Source organism: Poeciliopsis prolifica, unplaced genomic scaffold (assembly GCF_027474105.1).
Source record: "Poeciliopsis prolifica strain line A6 unplaced genomic scaffold, Auburn_PproV2 SCAFFOLD138, whole genome shotgun sequence".
In the NCBI taxonomy this organism is placed as follows: domain Eukaryota; kingdom Metazoa; phylum Chordata; class Actinopteri; order Cyprinodontiformes; family Poeciliidae; genus Poeciliopsis; species Poeciliopsis prolifica.
Genome location: NW_026562513.1, coordinates 209,253 through 220,986, shown reverse-complemented (window position 1 = coordinate 220,986; position 11,734 = coordinate 209,253). Strand labels below are relative to the sequence as shown.

At 49.0% G+C, this 11,734-nt stretch overlaps 1 pseudogene; it reads left to right on the top strand.

Annotated features, from left to right (window-relative positions):
• Positions 1-4,224: 4,224 nt before the first annotated feature.
• LOC129355562 (high mobility group protein B2-like) lies at positions 4,225-6,957 on the top strand (annotated as a pseudogene).
• Positions 6,958-11,734: the final 4,777 nt, after the last annotated feature.

Here is an 11,734-nt window from a genome sequence, read left to right as displayed (position 1 = left end):
TGTACGGGAGCTCCAGCCAATGGCAGCGGCGTCACGTGACGGCCCCGGGCGTTGATGCCGCGGTGAGTCGGCCTCATTTGGGTCCAGCAGAACCGGAGGAAGGTAACGTTTATGTAGTATTTTTAAAACAAACTTTTTTTTATTGTATCTGCTCAGCAAGAAACAAAAACTATTACAATTTTATACAAATCAATAAAATAGACTTTTGTAGAAAACGGAAATTATAGCGTAAATACAAAACAGTTTATTTCATGACATGAGTACAAAACAAGGTCAAAAATATGTTCTCTCATTTGGGCTGCAAGGTGTGACTTTCAGTAGAAGCAGATTAATAATTCCTCTAAAATTAAGATGAATGCAAAATCTATTTCTGAACTGGACATTTTTACACATGTTGCTTTAAAAGATGAAAACTGTTTTCCAGGCCAGATTTACTCCATTCTAGAATTGACCCCCGGGCAACAATCCTTCACAGGGTCACAAATGGCCCCCAGGCCACACTTTGGACACTCCTGTCCTGCAGCAGCTCTTTCTCCTTCTGAACCACAACTGGAATGAATTTGTCTGGAAGCTGAAAGCAACAGTTCAGTTCAATTAAAACAAATCATCCAAATGAATAAATAAAAGATACTGTGGGAAGGAAAGATTTCCAGTAGCAGTCAGTGTTGCAGCAGATCTGAATATGCCTCTGATTAAAGCGCTGTTGCTGTGTGACATGGACGACATGGATTACTGCACCTGCTGATCCAGATCCTTTGGTTTTGCTTTTGTCCACCATGATGGATGAAAGAGTTGGTTTCAACTTCCTTCTTCTGACAAAGTTCAGGTATTAATTTGAGCTTCTGGTGAAGCTATTCAGCTGCTCCCATAGCCGACCTTGTTGTCCAATCATGGCGACTGTCTGAAGTAAAACTGTCAGAGCTAAACTCCTTCAAGCTGCAGCATTCAGAACAGAGCAACCTGCTGCCACCAGCGGGGGGCGCTGTTCTGGTTGAAGGCTTTTGAATCCGGATTTTCCTTCGTTGGGTTCTGATCCATTTCCCAGGAGCACAGCAGCTGGACCTTAACCTGAGGAAGCGCCATCTGGCTTCCTCAATCACAAACACACAAGTTTACAGTCACACTGGCGCCACCTGAGGTGAAACCAGGTATTACAGCAACTCCCTGGTCCTGGTTCTGGTTCTGGTTCTGGCTCTGGTTCTGGTTCTGGTCCTGGTTCTGGTCTGGTTCTGGTTCTGGCTCTGGTCCTGGTTCTGGTCCTGGTTCTGGTCCTGGTTCTGGTTCTGGTTCTGGCTCTGGCTCCGGTTCCCATTCCGCCTCCGGTACCGGGTCTGGCTCCGGTTCTGGTTCTGGCTCTGCTTCTGGTTCTGGTTCTGGTTCTGGTTCTGGCTCCGCCTCCGGTACCGGGTCTGGCTCCGGTTCTGGTTCTGGCTCTGCTTCTGGTTCTGGTTCTGGTTCTGGCTCCGGTCCTGGTTCTGGTTCCTGCTCCGGTTCCGGGTCTGGCTCCGGTCCTGGTTCTGGTTCTGGTTCTGGCTCCGGCTCTGGTACCGGGTCTGGCTCTGGTTCTGGTTCTGTCTCTGGTTCTGGTTCTGGTTCTGGCTCCGGCTCTGGTACCGGGTCTGGCTCTGGTTCTGGTTCTGGCTCTGCTTCTGGTTCTGGTTCTGGTTCTGGCTCCGCCTCCGGTACTTGGTCTGGTCCTGGTTCTGGTTCTCGCTCTGGTTCTGGTTCTGGTTCTGGTTCTGGCTCCGCCTCCGGTACTTGGTCTGGTCCTGGTTCTGGTTCTCGCTCTGGTTCTGGTTCTGGTTCTGGTTCTGGCTCCGCCTCCGGTACTTGGTCTGGTCCTGGTTCTGGTTCTCGCTCTGGTTCTGGTTCTGGTTCTGCTTCTGGCTCCGGTTCCGGGTCTGGCTCCGGTCCTGGTTCTGTCTCTGGTTCTGGTTCTGGCTCCGGCTCTGGTACCGGGTCTGGCTCTGGTTCTGGTTCTGTCTCTGGTTCTGGCTCCGGCTCTGGTACCGGGTCTGGCTCTGGTTCTGGCTCCGGTCCTGGTTCTGGTTCCTGCTCCGGTTCCGGGTCTGGCTCCGGTCCTGGTTCTGGTTCTGGTTCTGGCTCCGGCTCTGGTACCGGGTCTGGCTCTGGTTCTGGTTCTGTCTCTGGTTCTGGTTCTGGTTCTGGCTCCGGTTCCGGGTCTGGCTCCAGTCCTGGTTCTGTCTCTGGCTCTGGTTCTGGCTCCGGTCCTGGTTCTGGTTCCTGCTCCGGTACCGGGTCTGGTCCTGGTTCTGGCTCCGGTACCGGGTCTGGTTCTGTCTCTGGTCCTGGTTCTGGCTCCGGTACCGGGTCTGGTCCTGGTTCTGGCTCCGGTACCGGGTCTGGTTCTGTCTCTGGTCCTGGTTCTGGCTCCGGTACCGGGTCTGGTCCTGGTTCTGGCTCCGGTACCGGGTCTGGTTCTGTCTCTGGTTCTGGTTCCTGCTCCGGTACCGGGTCTGGTTCTGGTTCTGCCTGGGAGGAAGGATCTGCGCTGCTTTGTGCTTTTGGGATGAAGCAGCTCTGCAGAGGATGTGTATCAGTGATGACTGTACTCAGCTTCCCTAAGTAAAGGTTAAGGTTAAATGATTCTGGCTTCCACCACAGATCTTATCTAACCACTTCCACTCAGCTGCAGATAAACTGACATCATGCTGAAGCCAAATATCTAAACAAACATCTAAAATAATATTAGTTAGAAAAATAAAAAACATTCTCAGGATAAAAAACATGGAATTAGATTTTAGACTCCACCAAATTAAAATCAGTCTCAAACATGTAATTAAATAGTAAGTAAATTAAATTTGAATAAAAACATAATCTATGGTCATTTGTTTTCAGGAAGCATATATTGGGTTTTACTTCATAAAAACATTATTTAATTTGTCCATTTGTTTTATTTTGCAACATTTTATCATTTAAATGGAAACGTGTGACAAAAAAACTACTTTCCACCTGCAGTCCCTGGACAAGATGATGACGATTTAATATAAATGAATGCCATATCTGCAATGAATCATTGTTCATATTTCACTAAAAATAAGTTGACCAATCAGTGATAGAATCTGATATTAATTCTTCCAGTTTGCCTGAACTTCATAATTTGTGTTGCTGCTGTTTCTAAACTGTGGAAAATGTCAATAAAATCTGATAAAATCACATCATTGATTCTGAGACATTAAAGTTATGCAGGTTTCTAATGCAGAAAGTTCTCCTGTAGCAGTCTGTCTTACAGTGAGTGTGAGAAAACCTCTGACTGAAGACACTGGCAGTCTCATGTATAAATGTTCTTAATTTTATGAGAACTTGTTCTTTTCATCTCCAGACGTTCAAACAGCCCTGAAATGCAAAGCTACTCGCTAATTCCTTTGTTTAGTCCACATTCAAGATGGCTGCTCCCTCACCATCACTAGGTGTGCTCTTTTTCTTGTCCATAACTGATCCAGTTTTTTTGAGAAAACATTGTTTAATCAACTTCCAGCTGTGATTTGAAGACACTGAATGCATTTTTTCATGCAGCTGCTTTTAAATTTCTCCACATTTTCCTGCGTGTGGTTTGATGATCACCACAGACGCTCCGCTCTGGTTTCTTAATGTGGATTTTAGTCGATAACCTGGTTTCAGTTTCTTTGAGGCTGCAGAACATCATCAGACTTTACCATGCAAATAGAAGATATCCAGATTGTTTTTATCTTTTGCAAACTAAGCTGGGGTGGGTTGCATTCTTAATTAACGATGACTAGATTTTTAAGCAGCCATTTGCATGAACAAAAGAGAAGCTGGTGAGGTTCTTGTTTCATGTGGCCCACCCCCTTCTCAGCAGGAACAATGAGCCACCAGTCCAGACCCGGTCCAACTCTTCAGAGTAATCATGAAGCAAGGCAGACTCTGACACCCAGACAAACTTTGGTTTGCTTGTGTGCGTTCATTGAGACCTGAACAATGTCATTTTATCAGTTTCATTGACAAACTCCTGTCCTGTAGATATCATCACCACAGAGGATGAAACTGAGTTTAAAAATAAAGACAGTTGTTGATTTGGGGCATATGAGGAACGAAAATGAAAAGAGTCACTCTGAGCATAGATCAGCTATTAAATTAAATTCACAGAGTTTGAAGATGACTTCAGCGCAGCTCATATCAGGTTGGCCACTGCAAAACAGAACCGAAACCGGGGCTGAGAGTAACTGCTGCGGCTTCGTGTCACCCGACTCCTGTTTCAAAAAACAACAAACGGTCGAGGCAGCAGAGAACGACATTTTTTTATCTCCTTCAGCAGCTGCAAACAAAGGGCGATTCCTTTTCGCGCCGTATGTTTAAAAGTCCAGCACAGCCAATCAGCGATGGGATAGAGCACACAAACGTGAAGGCGCTCCTTAAAGGAATTCAGCCAATCACAGCTCAGAATGAGTTCTGTGCCCCCAGCGTTTATGTTTAAACGCTTGATTCTGACCAATCAGAGGGGCAGGGGGCGGAGCTGCAGAACCAGTTTTAGGCAGTGACAAACAGTTGCGCTTTCTTCCTCATTCAGTCGTTTACAGCTTGTGTCGGAGAGAACAGGTAAGAGACGCTGTTTTGGGCTAAATCAGCGGGTTTTTCCGCTACATTCGCGTTAAATAAGTGTTTAGGTTGTTTGTTGTCATTAATCCGCCCTTGTCCAGCTGAAGCTCGGGAAGCGAACTTTCTGCGGCCTTTTTGGCCCAAAGTGAAAATCTCCGCGTAATTAAAACGAACTTCTTAATAAAGTTATCGGCGTCGGTTTCTGCGGACGGAAACGGGTAACTGCAGTTTGCGGTGTGTTTGGAGTGGGAGTTGCTGCGGTGCAGGCAGTTGAAACGCTATGTGGCTGCGCAGCGCAAACACGACGGAAAGTCCGCAGTTTGCGCCTGAAACGGGCCGCGGGTCCTTCCTGGCGCGGTTCCGTGTGTTGTGGTGTCAGTCCGAGCCCGTATGGAGCTGCTGCGTTCAGGAACTGGACCGGGCGGTTCTGCAGGGGAACTTTTGGCGCAGTTGGGCGGTTTAGGCGGGAAGATACAAAATGGAGTCGCGTCTTTTTGTCCCGAAGAGCCAGAAATCCGATTAGCGTCTGAAGACGCCTCCTCCCGGCGTCTGGCTGGCTGCGCCATTAACATGTAACACTCAGTAAGTACAGGTCAAAGGTCACTTTAACAACAACACCTTATAAGGGTTATGATGACTTTTAGCGGGTTGGAAGGTAAACACTGATTCTTATCAGGGGTGTTTACATTATTTTCTTCATAACGTTTCAATTAATGCGAGACTTATTCAGAGAAAATTAAAATACATCTCAGTGAAATATGAAAAGTTTGGGTTTGACATGTAATGAGAAAATATAAACTTGGTACCTTTTTAAGTACTGAAATAAGTTATAAAAACACATGAAGATCTGAGTTTAAACTCATATTAAAGCATTTAAAACATCTTTAAAAGCTCGGCTCCTCAGAGGCTAATGCTAATCATTCAGGTTGCCACTTTTTCCACTCTCATATTTCTTCTCTTAAAGAGTAAGCGCTGCCATGACAAAGGACCCCAATAAGCCCAGAGGGAAGACCTCTGCCTACGCCTTTTTTGTTGCAACCTGCCGCGAGGAGCACAAGAAGAAGCACCCAGGAACCAGCGTCAACTTCGCAGAGTTCTCCAAGAAGTGCTCAGAGAGATGGAAGGTAAGTGGCGCTGACCTGAGCGTTTCCCAGTAAACTGGGAAATCAGGAGGACTAAAATGTTTTGTTTTGAAAGACTATGTCGGCCAAGGAGAAAGTGAAGTTTGATGAGATGGCCAAGAACGACAAGGTTCCGCGTACGACCGAGAGATGAAGTCCTACGTTCCCCCGAAAGGAGCCAAGAAGAGCAAGAAGAAGAAGGACCCCAACGCACCCAAAAGACCTCCGTAAGTCGGTGCTCTGATCCGCTCTGTTAGAGTCTTTCTGGTATTTATACGTCCATCTCGATGTCTGCAGCTCCGCTTTCTTCGTCTTCTGCTCCTCCGACCACCGTCCCCGGATCAAAGGAGGAGCATCCCGGCATCTCCATCGGCGACATCGCCAAGAAGCTGGGCGAGCTGTGGGCGACGCAGGGCACCAAGGACAAGGCGCCGTACGAAGCCAAGGCTGCCAAGCTGAAGGAGAAATACGAGAAGGTAGGCACCAGATGAGGAACCAGCTAACAGGAAGGTAGCGTGATGCTAACAGGAAGCTAACGGCTCTTCCTCCTCTTCCTGAAGGATGTTGCCGCCTACAGAGCCAAAGGCGGTTCAGGGAAGAGCGACGCCGGGAAGAAGAGTGCCCCGCCGGCCCCCGGCCAAGAAGGTCCAGCCTGCTGACGACGACGACGATGATGACGACGAAGATGATGAGGATGACGATGATGATGATGATGACGATGATGAATAAATGTCATGTGAAAAGGATGTGAAGTTTGCGATGCATTGTTCAGCTTAAACCTGTTTTTTTTTTGTGTGTGGATGATTGCAACATTTAGCCTGCTGTCCCTGGTTCTGGTCCGGTTCTGCCGGACCGGGTCTCCTCCTTTCATTCAGGGATTTAGTTTCTAGCCTCCCTTTAGTCCATGTCTGTTTCTACTGAACTCGGGTTGTTCCACCTTGCGAACGGCGCTGAACTGGACTGAAGCGCCAGCGGACGGCAGGAAGACATTTTGTTTTTTAAAGCTTGGTTCTGGAAGCACTGCGTTCGGTTCCAGTGGTGCCGTTTTCTTTCCCACTGTCGTTTTAACCACCAGGATGTTTCTGTAGCTTCATTAAGACGTTGGCAGCCATTTTTAAAGTGGAACTTTGAAACCTGTAGAACGAATTTTTCTTTTTATAATAAAATTTTGTATATTATAACTGGAGTTTGTGATTATTCCACATGTTCAACTTTCTGTCAGATCTGCTGAATAATAAACAGGAATTTAATATCTAAACTGTTTCTGCTGCATGTTTTAGTTTTGGCTGTGTCTCCATGCATGGCTGGAAAGAATCCAGAGGAGCAACTCGCAGCAGACTACTGGAAAGTTTGCTGGAGGGAAAACCTTTAAATTTGGACATGCTGGCAGAGCGACTGGTTGACAGCAGCTCACCCCAAACGTCTTCAACCTGGATTCTCTGGCTGAAACTGGTTACAATCAGTGCTGAGTTTAATTTGTTTAGAGTTCAGGTTAAAAAGTAAATGAAACCTGGGGACCAAATCTGCTGCTGAGGCCTCGTCCCACCTGGAGCTAAATGTAACCACTGATTTTATTGAGAAGTTGTGAAGGATTTGGACTTTATGTTGATCTGTGCCTGACGCTCCCAGCAGCCAATAGTTGTTCAGTAGCGGCCATCCGATGGGCCAATCAGAGGCGCCGCTGCCTTGGTCCCGCCTCCTTTGGACGACGCCGAGCCGCGGCGACAGCGGGGCTTCATTCAGCACCTGAGAGCTGCGGCCTGCTGGCACCTGACGGTAAGACCGGAACCAGAACCAGAACAATCATGAACACAGCGCGAAGCGGAGACGGAGCAGATGCTAGCCGCGCGTCCTCCGCCGCGCGCCGCGAGTCCGCCGCCTGTTCGTCGTGCGTCCGCCGCGCCGCAACCGCTTGTGCGCCGAGCGTCCGCCGCACCGCCGCCGCCTGTTCGCCGCGAGTTCGCCGCGCCGCCGCCTGTGCGCCGCGCAGAGGATTAGTTGGTGTCGCTCAGACCTGTTGCCGGTTCTGCCTCCTCCCGAATCCGCCCTCAGTGATTCGGTTCAACCCGAACCCGTCCGGTCGCGAGCAGAAACCGTCTTTGTCACGAGTGAGTTGGTGCAGTGTGACACAGGGAGGATGTCTGGATGGAAACCCAGACACCCGAACCAGTCCTTCCAGAACCGGGCCCGTTTCATGGCTCTGGATGCTGCTGGGGTTCTGGTCTCATCTGCAGGAAGAACTGGGTTTACTGGAAATGCGCAGTTGGAATGAATCATCACGGAACCGGCGGGGCGGACCAGAACCGGGTCCAGCTGAGGTCCATAAACTCCAGCTTCGGAACAGAACACGCTGAAGGATCCAAGCTGAAGGCTAGGATGATCCAAACCCGACCAGAACCTCAACAACATGAGGGCTCTGGACTGAACCGGGCCTGTAGAACCTGGTCCGTCCGCGTTCCCACTCTGACCCAATCGGGGAACGATTGGAGTTTCCAAAACCTGCTGATTCTGTTTTTTGTCTGAAAAGTAGCTTAATATGAGCGCAGCGATTAGAAGGCGATAAATTGTCCCAGAAGTTATTGTGATAAACGATAATATTGTAGTTTGGAGACCATTTTCCAGCAATATACTGATAATGGCATAATAATGCGCATTGTCAAAGATCAACAAACCTTTAACATTGGAACCGGAAGACATTTTAAATAAATAAATAAAACAAATGAAAATTGTTCTACATATAGATGTCGGGTTGAGACCAAAACTGCAGACCGAAAACTTGGATCATCTGTATTTTGGTTTTGGCAGGAAGAAAAAAGATCAATTATTCCCAAATGAATCGTTTGTGCCTGAATGATGCGTGCTGCAGATGATGTCTGATTGTTTCAGCATGAAATTTAAAACATGACTCTTCAGACTGCAAACACTTTGAAAATTAGTTACTTTTGTTTGCTTGAACAATAAAAACAACTGATTATATTTACAGTAAGCGCAGATTAAATATGTGAAACAACAGAAATATGAATGATTCTGTGCCAATGTGAACATTTATTGAGTTTTGTTGGGCCTGTGATGGTTTAGGGGAAGGGTCAGAGTTCACGCTGCTTTGTGCACCGAGGATCCAGCAGTTTGTCACTGAAGAAAGATCCAGAAATGAATGAAAATAATCAGAAATATGTCATGGGGAAGAGTAAAGCAAGAGCATTAAAGTCATCCAGAATAGTAAAAGTGTTGAGGTGGGTCAGCGCTGTTAGCCGCCCTGATTCTGATAATGAAGAGAATCTGCATGGAAATCAGCCGATTTGCACCTGACAAGACGAGGTCAGGGAAAACTGGCCTGCAGGTGTTTGAAGATTACCTTTGATTGATAAATGGTTTCATCCACAGCAGCATCAATCAGCTGGTGAAATGAAGAGAGAGGCAGATGTGCAACAGGTGCCATGCATCAGCAGTAGCCGAACGTTAGCAGCAGCAGCCGAGCGTTAGCAGCAGCAGAGCGTTAGCAGCAGCAGACCGTTTAGCAGCAGCAGCCGAGCGTTAGCAACAGCAGACGTTAGCAGCAGCAGCAGAGCGTTAGCAGCAGCAGAGCATTAGCATCAGCAGCCGAGCGTAGCAGCAGCAGAGCATTAGCAGCAGCAGCAGCTGAGCGTTAGCAGCAGCAGCCGAGCGTTAGCAGCAGCAGAGCGTTAGCAGCAGCAGCCGAGCGTTAGCAACAGCAGAGCGTTAGCATCAGCAGCCGAGCGTTAGCAGCAGCAGCCGAGCGTTAGCAGCAGCAGAGCATTAGCAGCAGCAGCTGAGCGTTAGCAGCAGCAGCCGAGCGTTAGCAGCAGCAGAGCGTTAGCAGCAGCAGCCGAGCGTTAGCAACAGCAGAGCGTTAGCATCAGCACCGAGCGTTAGCAACAGCAGAGCGTTAGCATCAGCAGCCGAGCGTTAGCAGCAGCAGAGCATTAGCAGCAGCAGCTGAGCGTTAGCAGCAGCAGCCGAGCGTTAGCAGCAGCAGAGCGTTAGCAGCAGTAGCCGAGCGTTAGCAGCAGCAGCCGAGCGTTAGCACAGCAGAGCGTTAGCATCAGCAGACCGTTAGCAGCAGAGCCGAGCGTTAGCAGCAGCAGAGCGTTAGCAGCAGTAGCCGAGCGTTAGCAGCAGCAGAGCGTTAGCAGCAGTAGCCGAGCGTTAGCAGCAGCAGACCGTTAGCAGCAGCAGAGCGTTAGCAGCAGCAGCCGAGCGTTAGCAGCAGCAGAGCGTTAGCAGCAGTAGCCGAGCGTTAGCAGCAGCAGCCGAGCGTTAGCAGCAGCAGACCGTTAGCAGCAGCAGACGTTAGCAGCAGCAGCAGACCGTTAGCAGCAGCAGACCGTTAGCAGCAGCAGACCGTAAGCAGCAACAGCAGAGCGTTAGCAGCAGCAGCCGAGCGTTAGCAACAGCAGAGCGTTAGCAACAGCAGAGCGTTAGCATCAGCAGCCGAGCGTTAGCAGCAGCAGCCGAGCGTTAGCAGCAGCAAGCGTTAGCATCAGCAGCGAGCGTTAGCAGCAGCAGAGCGTTAGCATCAGCAGCCGAGCGTTAGCAACAGCAGAGCGTTAACATCAGCAGCCGAGCGTTAGCAACAGCAGAGCGTTAGCAACAGCAGAGCGTTAGCATCAGCAGCCGAGCGTTAGCAGCAGCAGCCGAGCGTTAGCAGCAGCAAGCGTTAGCATCAGCAGCCGAGCGTTAGCAGCAGCAGAGCGTTAGCATCAGCAGCCGAGCGTTAGCAGCAGAGCGTTAGCATCAGCAGCCGAGCGTTAGTAGCAGCAGAGCGTTAGCATCAGCAGCGAGCGTTAGCAGCAGCAGAGAGTTAGCAGCAGCAGCTGAGCGTTAGCAGCAGCAGCTGAGCGTTAGCAGCAGCAGAGCGTTAGCAGCAGCTGAGCGTTAGCAGCAGCTGAGCGTTAGCAGCAGCACCGAGCGTTAGCAGCAGCAGCCGAGCGTTAGCAGCAGCAGCTGAGGTTAGCAGCAGCCGAGCGTTAGCAGCAGCAGCCAAGCGTTAGCAGCAGCAGCCAAGCGTTAGCAGCAGCAGAGCGTTAGCAGCAGCAGAGCATTAGCAGCAGCCCAGCGTTAGCAGCAGCAGCCCATCGTTAGCAGCAGCATCCAAGCGTTAGCAGCAGCAGCTGAGTGTCAGCAGTAGCAGAGCGTTAGCAGCAGCCCAGCGTTAGCAGCAGCAGCCAAGCGTTAGCAGCAGCAGCAGAGCGTTAGCAGCTGCTGAGCGTTAGCAGCAGCAGCTGAGCGTTAGCAGCAGCAGCTGAGCGTTAGCAGCAGCAGCTGAGCGTTAGCAGCAGCAGCAGAGCGTTAGCAGCTGCTGAGCGTTAGCAGCAGCAGCTGAGCGTTAGCAGCAGCCCAGCGTTAGCAGCAGCCCAGCGTTAGCAGCAGCAGCTGAGAGGGCCAAGCTCAGCAGAGATTAATTCAATCTGCTCTGTAATCATCTTAGCCTGCAGCCTGGAGCCGTCTGCGTGTTTGCACATTAAAAACTGCAGGAACGTTCTGGAGCTCTTCTGGTTTTATTATGAATCTGGAAGGAACAGAAAACAACCAGCAGAAAAACTGAACCTGTAAATAACGACGACCAGAAAACAGAACAAATAGTAAAACTGCAGCTGAAGGATGCAACAAGCTATTACTTTAGGTTTTGATTAATTAATCAATTCATTTTGACTTTTCATCAGATTTAACAAATGTTCTGCCGATTCGTCATGAAAACATTTTTTATACAATATCAGAAGAAAGTTTGTTGAGTATTAGTTGATTGACTGATTAATAATTGGTTTGCAAAAGGTTTTATTTTTAATTGATGATGTTGTTTCAGCTGTTGATCTTTTTCAGAGACGATTCATTGACTGCTAAATTAGTCGGCGATAATTTGAATAATCAATTCATCCGATTAATCGTTTGTTGGCTTCCGCTAACTGAAGCCAATAAACATGACCTGGTTGTCCTTCCCTCAGATTCATGTGCTCATATTCATGCATTATGTGTTCATCTTGCGGCTGCTGATGGCGGCGGCTCGTCCAGCTCTC